A 12,480-nucleotide genomic window follows, 5' to 3' on the forward strand; every position below is an offset into this window, starting at 1 on the left:
ATTGGGCATAGAAATTTATCTTATCTTAAGGAAGTAGGAGGAGAAAAGGGAAAGAAAAGGAAGGGACTAGATGGAAGGACAGAAACAATAGGGAAAGAGCTAAGAGAAAGAAGGAGGTATGATAGAAGGGAGGGCAGGTTGAAGGTAGGGTAGGTTAGAAACAAAACGCTACTAAGGAAAGACAGGATAGCAAGAATAAACGTATATATAGGAAAGAAAATAGTGTGGAGGGAAATATAGAGCTGGTAATCATAACTGTGAATGTGAATGGAATGACCTCTCCCATAAAATAAAAGCAGATAGCTGAGTGTATTAAAAAACAGATTCCTACAATATATTATTTACAAAAAACACATTTGAAACAGAGATGCATACAGAGAAAGGGTAAAAGGCTAGAGCAGAATTTATTATGATTCAGCCAAAGCAAAAAAAAAAAAAAAAAAAAAAAAAAAAGTAGGGGTAGCAATTCTGATCTCAGATAAAGCAAAAACAAAAATAGCTCTAATAAAAAAGAGATAAGGAGGGAAACTTCATCTTGTTAAAGGAAACCTAGACAATGAAGTAGTATTGATGCTAAATATATATGTACTAAGTAGTAGAGCATCCAAATTCTTAGAGAAGTTAAGCTAGTTACAGAAAAAAATAGACAGCAAAATTATACTAGTGGGATTTTCAATCTTCTCCTCTCAGAATTACATACATCTAACCACAAAATAAACAAGAAAGAAACTAGGGAGGTTTATAGAATCCTAGAAAACTTAGATATGATAGACTTCTGCATAAAACTGAATAGGAATATGCTTTTTTCTCAGTAGCACATGCTGAGACACAAAAATTGACCATGTATTAGGATATAAAAACCTCACAATCAAATGCAGAAAGACAGAAATAGTAAATGCTTCTTCTTTAAACCATGATGCAATAAAAATTATATCCATTAAAGGGCTAGGGAAAGATAAACTAAAAACCAATTGGAAATTAAATAATTAATTCTAAAGAATGAGTGGGTCATGCAACAAATAATAGATACCATCAATAATCTCATCCAAAATAATGACAGTAATGAGACAACATAACAAAACCTATGGAATGCAGTCAAAGCAGTTCTCAGGGGAAATTTTATATGTCTAAATAGTTATATGAACAAAATAGAGTCATTTGGATTTAGGAAAGAGATGAAATTAGGGATGAAATGTTCTTGGAATAACACACCATAGACTGCGGACAGACAATCTTGCATGAAAGATTTAGGAATGTATATTTAATCCAAAAAGGAATAAGGAAGATTGTATGTTCCAGAGTAAATGATAATAACAATAAAAAAAAAGTGATTGGAAGAAAAAACAACAACAAACAAAAATAAATCAAAGGATTTTTCAAGTAATTGAGTCACCTCCACCACACATGGTCACCATGATAAGGTAAAACAGGGGTGGAAGACCTGCAGTTAACTTCCTATAATTAAGAAGAGAAATACAGCTCACTGCTCTGGGGCTAATGTATACTATAAATACAGTATATCTAATATACACTATTATAATCACTACCTTTATGGAATCATATCAAACTGACTAGAATAAAGTAGGGTCCAAATGAATTATGTCTCACAACAATAAAGGTTTAAGTAACCTTTTTTTTTGCTGAATTATTAGAGTTGAAGAAATGATGATAAAAGCAAGGTGCTGCATCTTTTGATGGACTATATGTTCTAATCACTTATATTTTATATATTAATTGGACTGGACACTTTTTTATTTAGTCCAATTTCACATTCAGATAATATTTTTCATCTAAGTTCTTATGGATCTGTAGATAATCAACAATAGTCTTTTAATTCATTTTTTTGCATTCATAAACCAGGTCATAAGATAAAATGTTTGATAGTTTTGAATAAGTCTAAACTGACTTGAGCTAAGGTACCCAGTTTGCTTCTGATGGGCACTACTCAGTTTTTTGCATGTAATGTTAGTGGTTGCCCCATTATTTTCATTTTAGTTCTTTTTTTTTTCCTTGAGGCAGTTGGGGTTAAGGGACTTGCCCAGGGTCACATAGCTAGGAAGTGTTACGTGTCTGATGCCAGATTTGAACTCAGGTCCCCTGACTTCAAGGCTGGTACTCTATCTACTGCACCACCTAGCTGCTCTTTCATTTTAGTTCTTAACTGAAAAATTCAAGGTATCCACACTATTATCAGTATATTCATTGTCTTAACTTTACCACTGAACTAAACCATATGATTAAACTAAATGTGAAGCCACACATTTGCCATAGTATGGTAGTAGATCATATGCAACAAAATTTTAAAAAAATTTGAATGTTGATATTGGAAAAACTGATATAGCTGCTTTTCTAAAACACTAATTGGAGGGCAAGGGGAAGACCAATGACATAGAGAGTAGTCACAATTAATAAACATTAATTGAGTCTGGCCTACTATAAGTCAGAGATTGAGAGCCAGGATGATAATCAAAGACAAAAGAAAATTCTGCTCTTAAAGAACTTAAAATCTAAGGGGAAAGGCAACACATGAAAGAAGCTGGGGAAAGGAATAAGAGAGAAGGCTTGGCATGAAGGCATAATGAAGTCCAGAACAGTGTAGCCACGTAGGAAATAAGGAGATGGCCATTTTGGGTGTCCTTTTTAAATGGAAGATCTGAGCAGAGCTTTCCAATGTCTGCTTCCTACACTTGCTAATCAGAGGATCAGAGGGGATTCCAGAGGCAGAGGGTGTTGAGGAGGTGTGAATTTTCAGAGCTGATGTGCAGGCAACCCAGATGGGAGCTGCAAGTAAATGTAGGTTTTTTACATATTTCCACAATCTCTATATTATGTAGTTTGGGACTCATTACATAATGCTTTAAAACAAAAAAAATTATGTGCAATTAAATTAAAATGCAAAATAAATGTCTTGAGACATTCAGCTACGTTTAGACACATTCAATCACATTGAGGGCATTTTTATGGTCATTATTCTCCATCCATGTAGACTGAATTAATGTCTTTTTATGCACACATTTATAAGTAGCAAAGCTGGAACATTTTGGTCCTGTATGATGGCCAGTAAAAACCTCCGTCTTTTTGTATATGTATAACGAATTATGTAATCACAGAATGTTAAGCCTCTGAATCTATGATTGAATTGGAAAGTGACCTAAGACAGTGAAATCCATTATGGAGTGAGGGCTCTGAGCAAGAGATAAATAGCAAAATCCATATTTTAATATTTTGAGTGATATTCCATTCCATTCTCCAAATTAAATTGGGACCTAGCCAATAAGGGATGGCTTAATCAAAGTGATTTAGTGACTCTTGGGTAAGTACTATTGGTCTAATGAGTATCAGAGAATAACTGACAAAACTTGGGCTGGTGGATGAAATAAAGTGTCACCTTGTGGGCAATTCAGAAATATTGAACTCAGCCAATTAAACTTCCTTGGCAGATAATTAACATCACGACACACTGTCTTTACAATAGCTGGCTTTATATCTAGCATCTAAATAATTTTTACGATTTGCAAGTGTGTGAATATGTTATCTCTTTTGATCCTCACAGCAATCCTTTGAGGAAGTGTCTCTTATTTCCTTTTTACAAATGAGGAAACTGAGTCACAGAGTAATTAAGTGAGTTGCCCAGGGTCAGGATTTCTGCCAAGAGAACCCCAAATGGAATCAAAAAAGTCAGACACAACTGAAAATGGCTGAACTGAACACTAACTAGTAAGTTCTTGATTCAAACTCAGATTTTACTGACCCCAAGTCTGGAGCTATAGCCAAGTACTGTGTCAGTGCTTCCAATATCTATTTATGTAGGTTTAAGGAAAACAACACCCAAAGCACACAACCAAAAGGCTCCATGTGCTACCAGTATCATAGGCTGACTTAATTTTTGTTTTGTTTTGTTTTGGGACAAGACATTTGGGGTTAAGTGACTTGTGGGTCACACAGCTAGGAAGTATTAAGTGTCTGAAAGAATGAACAGAAATAATTGTTCAGTTTCTCCTGTGTTTTATCAGTAGAATGATGTTTAACAACAGGATCTCCCCCTTAAACTCCCCCCCATATTTTTAAGTTTAATTTGTATTATTAATATTTTATTCAACACTTTCTTAAGACTAGACAGTAAATAAAACAAAAAAATCAAGACCTGATTTTGTAGTGTTTGCTGATTTCTGAAGTGTAAATGCTCACACTGAAAATTTAAGAATTGACTTTTGTGAACAAGAATTGACTTTTGTGAACCAGTTCAAGCTGCTTTCCATCCCCGCCTCAGTATTACAAAAATAGAGACAGAAAAATATCATACTAATTGCCAAAAAGTCTTCAAATTTTAGGTAAATGGAAACATTCTGGGACATGTTATTATTAAAAGGGTAATTTGTGAACATCTAGAAAGGGAAATGATCCCTGAGATCCATCATGACTTTTCTCAGAATAGGTCTTATCAAATTAATCTAATTGCTTTATTTTTGGACAGAGAAATACCATCAATATAGCTAGGATATAGCAAAGGATTTGACAAGCTCTGAAATCCAGCATAGTTTTACTTAGAACAGGTTATAAAAAAGTAATCTAATTTTTTGAGGGTGGGGAGATATGGAAAAATCTATTTACCTGGATTTTAGCAAAGGCTTTAATAAACTCTTTCTCTGTGATCAAGATCAAAAGATGTCAACTAGAAAGACATATTCGGAATTGGTTGAATGGCCATATGTAAATAATATTAATTAAATGGACAATGTGATTATAATAATAATTGGCATTTAAACAGAGCTTTCCAATTTATAAAATAAAATATCTCATTAACTTCCTAAAACAACCCTTTGAAATAAGGGCAATAGATATTTTAGCTATTGTTATCTATATTTTACAGATTAGGAAATTAAACTGAGGGAGGTTAAACTGAGCCATGAATGTTTAGCTAGTGTTTGAAGTAGGATTTGAACAGAGGCCTTCCTTTTTTTTTTTTCCTAGTAAACTTATTTATTTTTACCATTACTTTATGAATCATGTTGGGAGAGAAAAATCAGAGCAAAAGGGAAAATCATGGGAAAGAGAAAAAAATCAAAACCAAAAAAAGAAGTGAACATAGAATATATTGATTTACATTCAGTCTCCTTAATTCTTTTTCTGGATACAGATGACATTTTCTGTCCAAAGTCTATTGGGATTGCTTTGGATCACTGAATCATTGAGAAAAACCAAGTCTTTCATAGTTGATCATTGCACATTTTTGCTGTTATTATCTACAATGTATTTCTGGTTCTTCTTGTTTCACTGAGCATCAGTTTGTATAAATCTTTCCAAGCCTTTCTAAATTAGCTTGTTCATCATTTTTTATAGAACAATAATATTCCATTACCTTCATGTACCACAACTTGTTCAGCCATTACCCAATTGATGGAATCCACTCATTTTTCCAATTCTTTGCTACCATAAAAAGAGCTGCTGCAAACATTTTTGTACATGTAGGTCCTTTTCCCTCTTTTAAGATTTCTTTGGCATACAATCCCTCAGAAATGGCTGGATATTTTGGGTATGTACAGTTTTATAGCCCTTTGGGCATAGTTCCAAATTGCTTTCTAGAACAGTATCATTTCACAATTCCACCAACAATGCATCAGTGTCCCAGTTTTCCCACATTCCCTCCAACATTTATCATTATCTTTTCCTGTTATCTTAGCCAATCTGAGAGATGTGAGGTGGTACCTCACCGTTGTTTTGATTTGCATTTCTTTAATAAATAGTGATTTAGAGCATTTTTTCACATAACTATATATGGCTTTAATTTTGTCATCTGGAAATTGTCTGCTGATAACTTTTGACCATTTATCAATTGGGGAATGACTTGTACTCCTATAAATTTGTCACAATTCTTTATATATTTTAGAAATTAGACCTTTCTCAGAAACACTGGCTGTAAAAATATTTTCCCTGGCTTTGTACTTTCCTTTTAATCTTGTTTCTGTTGGTTTTGTTTGTGCAAAAACTTTTTAATTTAATACAATCATTTTATCCATTTTGCCTTTCATAATGTTCTCTAGTTCTGTTGTGCCACAGTTCCCTTTTATTGTCCTGCCTCAGTTTCCCTGAATTGTTCTGCTTCAATCCCCTGGTTTAACCCCCCTCCTGATTATTAGGACTGATATAATTTAGGGCTAGTTACTCTAAGGTTACAAATTATAAATGTGTAAACTCAAGATTAAGGAGGAGTTCAGACTTCCTGGCTCCTAACTCCTCCTAAACCATCAAGAATTTATGGTCCTACCTCCCAATCTGTCAGAACTGGATTGATGGTCCCTGCCTGGAGATTTCTGCTCACCAGAGTTTGGACTCCACCCCCCTCATCCCCTGTCTTTGTTTAGCTACCCAAGCTTGGAGCCAAAGGTATATATTTCATTGAGAACTCATATTTACTGCTGGATACTTTGCACATCATCCCTGGGGGCAGCATGCCCCCAGCACAATCTCTCCCTCTCAAAAATTTAAATAAAATATTAAAAACTCTCTAATCTCTATCTTGCCTTAGTTTCTCTGGCATTACAGTTCTTTGTCACGAATTCCTGCCTTTTCCAAATATCTGATAGGTAAATTATTCCTTGCTCTCCTAATTTGTTTATAATGTCATCCTTTATGCTCAGTACATGTATCCATTTTGACTTTATTATGGGGTGTGAGATGTAGTCAATGCAGAGTTTCTGATATATTTTCCAATTTTTCCAGCAATTTTGTCAAATAGTGAGTTCTTACTTTAGAAACTGGAATTTGGGAGTTTATCAAATACTAGATTATTAAGAGATCTTGATTATTGTGTCATGTGTATCTAATCCATTCCACTAATCCACCATTCTATTTCTTAGCCAGTACCAAATGGTTTTGTTGACTGCTGCTTTATAATATAGTTTTGCTAAGCTACCATCCTTTGTAATTTTTTCATTAATTCCCTTGATATTCTTGACCTTTTGTTCTTCCAGATGAATTTTGTTATTATTTTTTCTAGTTCTATAAAATAATTTTTTGGCAGTTTGATTTGTATGGCACTGAACAAGTAGATCAATTTAGGCAGAATCATCATTTTTATTATATTACCTCAGCCTACCCATAAGCGATTGATATTTTTCCAATTATTTAAATTTGACTTTATTTGTATGAGAAGTGTTTTATAATTATGTTCATATAGTTCTTGGGTTTGTCTTGGCAGGTAGACTCCCAAGTATTTTATTTTTTCTTTAGTAAGTTTTAATGCAGTTTCTCTTTTTATCTCTTACTTATGGGCTTTGTCAATAATATATAGAAATGCTGATGATCTGTGTGGGTTTATTTTATATCCTACAACTTTGCTAAAACTGTTAATTATTTCCAGTAGGTTTTTGAATGATTTTTAAAAAGATTCTTTTAAGTACATCATCATATCAGCTATAAAGAGTGATAGTTTTCTTTCCTCATTGCATATTCTAATTCCTTTAATTTCTTTTTCTTTTCTTATCACTGAAGTCAAAATTTCTTTTTTTGTTCTTGTTTTTATTTTTTTAAGCTTTTTATTTTCAATGCATATGCATAGATAATTTGACAACACTGACCCTTGCATAGTCTTGTTTCAGATTTCCTCCTCCTTTCCCCAACCTCCTCTCCTAGATGACAAACAATTCAATTTATGTTAAACATGTTAAAATATATGTTAAACATCCACTGGTCATCCTGCCACCTAGGGGAGGGGATGGGGGGAAGGAGGGGAAAAATTGGAACAAAAGGTTTGGCAATTGTCAATGCTGTAAAATTACCCATACATATAACTTGTAAATAAAAAGCTATTAAAAAATTAAAAAATATATGTTAAATCCAATATGTATAAATATATTTATACGATTCTCTTGCTGCACAAGAGAAATCAGATCAAAAAAGGGAAAGTAAATGAATAAGAAAACAAAATGCAAGCAAACAACAAAAATAAGAGTGTGAATGTTATGAAGTGATCCACATTCAGTTTCTACAGTCCTCTTTCTGGATGTAGATGGCTTTCTTCATCACAAGATTATTGGAAGTGGAAAGCCAACATTTCTTTTTTTTTTTTTTTTTTCCCTGAGGCAATTGGGATTAAGTGACTTGCCCAGGGTAACACAGCTAGGAAAGCCAACATTTCTAATACAATGTTGAATAATAGTGTTGATAATGGGCATCCTTGTTTCACCCCTGATCTTACTGGGAATGCATCTAGCTTCTCTCCATTACAAATAATGCTTGTTGAAGGTTTTAGATAAATAATGCTTATTATTATTATTTTTTAAAACTCCCTTCAAAACGATGCTCAAACAAAACATTCCTAACTTCAAGATGCTATAGAATCTTTTTAACTTGATCCCTGAGGGCAGAGCAAGTAGCATTGATTCAAAGTTGTGGAGATCTAAGCTTAAATTCCAGGTGTCTAAAGTTGAATGAGCTGACTCTGGAGATCATAGTTTTCCCTTCCTTGGAAGTGTTTAAGCAAAGATTGGATGACAATTCTGGATGTTGAATAGGTTTCATGTACAAGTTAGTCTTGATAGCTTTTGATTAATATTCTATATTTGTCAATGCTGTAAAATTACCCATACATATAACCTGTAAATAAAAAGCTATTAAAAATTTTTAAAATATTTGTTAAATCCAATATGATTATGGATTGCATTCATTTGGGGAACTTCATGAAGTGTACCTTCTATAAACTAGCTGCTAAGAGAGAGATAAATGTAACAATCTTTTAAAGGCTTCATCTTAAGCCTAAAAGGCCTGAAGGTCCACATGGCTTATTCCTTTTTTAGCTTTAGTAAGTTTATTTTAAACAAAAGATTATGAATTTAGTTAACAATTGCTCTGAGTTTCCAATAAGGAAATTTACTAACATTTAGGTAGAGTTTTACCAAAATTTATATTTTAATTTGGTTCTAATTAACCATTGACTTCCTACTGGTTGAAGCAAAATTCAAGTTTACTGGAACTAGTTGGATAGTGAAATAGCAGATTATTCTGTAGTATATATGGATAGACAATCATGGGTGGATGTTGGGTAAAGAATAGGCATTTTCTTGAGATTTCTCTTAGTCCTGAGTAGATGAATATACTAGTGCATCAGATCTTAAACATAAATATTCTCATGGCAGCTCAAAAGTATATGTGGTATGTAACTTTTCTTATTGTGGATCCTTTCTATGATGATTTATCCTCTTAGAACTTTGTAAAGAGTTCAGCTCAGGGTTAGGCTAAAGTTTGTGAATTGCATTTTACAAATTTTTTTCCAAGAGGTAGGTAAGTGATGCAGTGGATAGAGCTCTGGTCCTGGAGTCAGAAATATCTGAGTTCGAATCCAACAGCAGAGGCTTACTACTTAATTACTATTGATCTCAATTCCTCATATATAAAATGGGACATTCTGAAGAAGAAAATGAAAAATTACTATAGTATCTTTGCAATGGACAACTCTATAGGATTATGAAGAGTTAAACATGGCTGAATAACAGCAAAGAAAACTGCACTTTAGGTGTATGTGGAAGCTAGTATTTTTCTCCTTATTGATTGTTGCTTTTGATGCTGTGTATAGTAGAGTTGAATTAATTTCAAATTAGTTAAAATAATCTCATGCTATGCATAAAGTTTTCTTAAAATGCATTTATACTTCATGGATTGCTACATTTCTTTCTTTTTAAAAAGAAAAGCCATTTCCTTTTCTAGTCACTGAAATCATGGCAAAGATTACAATAATTTTTTAGGTTAACACTGAGTTCTGAGATCTCAGAACTAAGTTCTCTTTCAAACATTGCTAAAAGCATTAATTCAAATTAAAAGTTAAAATTGCAATCTTTAGTCTAACATTTAGACACATTAAAAATTATATTTTTTCCGATAAGTAAAATTAGCTGTAGCATCTTAGTTGTGATTGGCTTTTGAGGATAAAGCATATGCACCTGCTCCAGCTGGTTTATTTCACATCATTAGGTATAATCTTATCATATATTATTCTTCATTCACATGTTTAATGGGAATATTCAGTACCTACCACCATATTCATTTTCTATAAACAAAATTCTAAATTTTTCATATAAGTTTCTATGCTACTTTTATTTCTAAGAAAAATTTGAGTTTCACTTTGGCTGTTGAATTTTCTAAAGTAGAACTCTAATCATTTTACTCCCCCCATCCCTAATACACTCAGTGAGCTCCATTTGTCTCTCTCTTAGCAGCTAGAATTCTTCATCAATATAAAGCCCTTATCAACTTTTCCAGTCATCTTATACCTTATTCCCTCCACCCACTCTGTGATTCAGCTACACTAAGTTATTCATAGCTCTTTGAACTGGATATTCCATTTACCAACTCTGTGTCTTTGTACCAGCACTACCCCTTGCCTGTAATCTTCTGCCTTCTCTGCTTTGCCTCTAAATTTCCATGATTTCTTTCAAAGCTCAGCTAATTTCTCATCTTCTAATCAACTAGTGATTTAGAACATTTTTTCATGTAACCACTGGTAGCTTTGATTTCTTCTGAAAACTGACTATTCATATCCTTTGTTTATTTATAAATTGGGGAATGGCTCTTATTTTTATAAATTTGGCTGAGTTCCCTATACATTTGAGAAATGAGACCTTTATCAGAGAAATTTACCATAACCCACCCTCCCCATTTCATTCTCCTTTTGACTTCATTAGTTTTGTTTTGCAAAAGCTTTTAAATTTCATATAATCAAAACAATCTATTTTACTTCCCATGATCCTCTCTCTTATCTAGTCATGAACTCTTTCTTTACCTGATAAACCTTCAAAGGCAAAAATGCTTATTTATAAGTCTCTCAGCTATCTAGTATGGCAGAGGATAAATAAATTTGGATTTTTGAGTGTTTTGGTTTTTAGAGTGAATCCCAACTGTAACCTGCCTGCTCTTGGCTAGATCATTCATTTTCACTGGGTCCTAGTTTTGTAAAAGGAGGCGTTTTAGTAGATTATCTTGAAGTTTCCTTGTAACTCTAAATTTAAGATTCTATGAACATGAGTCATAAGTATAATGCTAAAGTCCTCAAAAAAAGAGAAGGGTAAGGGGTATCTACGGAAGAAGGATGGAGATCTGATAGATTGCCCAGCATAATATTGAATGCTAGGGGAAAGTAGCACAAGCCATAGGGTAAAGAAACTGGGGGAATGAGATTTTTTTTTTGAGATGCCATGGGAGAATAAGGAAAGACTGCTTTATCCTTCTCTTGCCTGAGTCAGGGGGCAGCTAGCAATTCTTTTATTTATTTTTTTCTGTTGGCAGAGTAGGAAGGCAGGTTCTTTTTTTTTCCTAGTAAGCTTATTTTTACTATACATTTCTTTATGAATCATGTTGGGAGAGAAAAATCAGAGCAAAAGGAAAAAATCATAAGAGAGATTAAAAAACAGAAAAAAGAAATGAGCATAGTATGTGTTGATTTACATCCAGTCTCCTTAGTTTTTTTTCTGGATGCAGATGGCATTTTCTGTCCAAAATCTATTAGGATTGCTTTGGACAACTAGCAATTCTTTTTTCCATTTCACAAATTCTGTTTTGCAGTGAGTTGTTTTCTTTTTCAAAACTATTTTGTAAGGAATTATATGATTTTTTCATTTTGTCAAATCTATTTTATAAGGAGTCATATGCTTTTTCCATTTCACTAAGCCTATTTTTAAGATGTTTTCTTCAAATAATTTATGTGTTTTCTTTTCCAAACACTCCTGCAAAGTTCTTGTTTCCTTTCTCCATTTTTCTTCTCTTTTAAAAAAATCCTTTTTGAATTTTTTCAGGAGAGCCTTGTGAGATGGGGACCAACTTATATCACCGTTTGGGGCTTCATCTGGAGACAATTTGCCTTTAGTGTTCTCAGAGTTTGAGGTCTTTTCTTCTCTTTCTCCATAAAAACTATCTATGGTCAGAGTTCTTTTTTTGCTTTTTCTCTCTTTTTTAAAGGTTGAAGCCTGCTCTTAGGACAAAGTGGACGTTGTCCCAAGCTTTCTCTACAGGCAACAGAGGCTTTATGCTGTCCTAAGCTGGTGCTGCTGACTTCCTTTCCATGCTGGGTAGGAGTGGCCAAGTCCCCATTATTCTGGGGTTCAGAGGTTCACTATTTGTCTTTTGTATTTGCATTGGATGTCTCACAGATAATCCACTGATCCACAGACTCCTGAACCAGGACAGAAGAGCCAATGCTGCTGTATTTTGGCTAAGAGCTTCTCCCCAGCCATAGGTCCCTGCATTGTGCCTGCCATAATGTTGTTTCCCTCTCTCCCCACCACCTGATTGAAACAAATCTTTTTTGAAGTTCTTCCAAAATATTTTCTACTGGAAATTTGTTGCACTCCAAATATTTGTGGGTTCTGTTATCCAAAACCAATTCAGAGGTTTGATCTGGTGTTGATCTGAGGGATGTCAGGAAGAGCTCAGATAAAGACCTGTCTTCTCTCCACTATCTTGGCTTCACCTCCCAGCTAGCAATTTTTATTA

Source organism: Antechinus flavipes, chromosome 5, assembly GCF_016432865.1.
Source record: "Antechinus flavipes isolate AdamAnt ecotype Samford, QLD, Australia chromosome 5, AdamAnt_v2, whole genome shotgun sequence".
In the NCBI taxonomy this organism is placed as follows: Eukaryota; Metazoa; Chordata; class Mammalia; order Dasyuromorphia; family Dasyuridae; genus Antechinus; species Antechinus flavipes.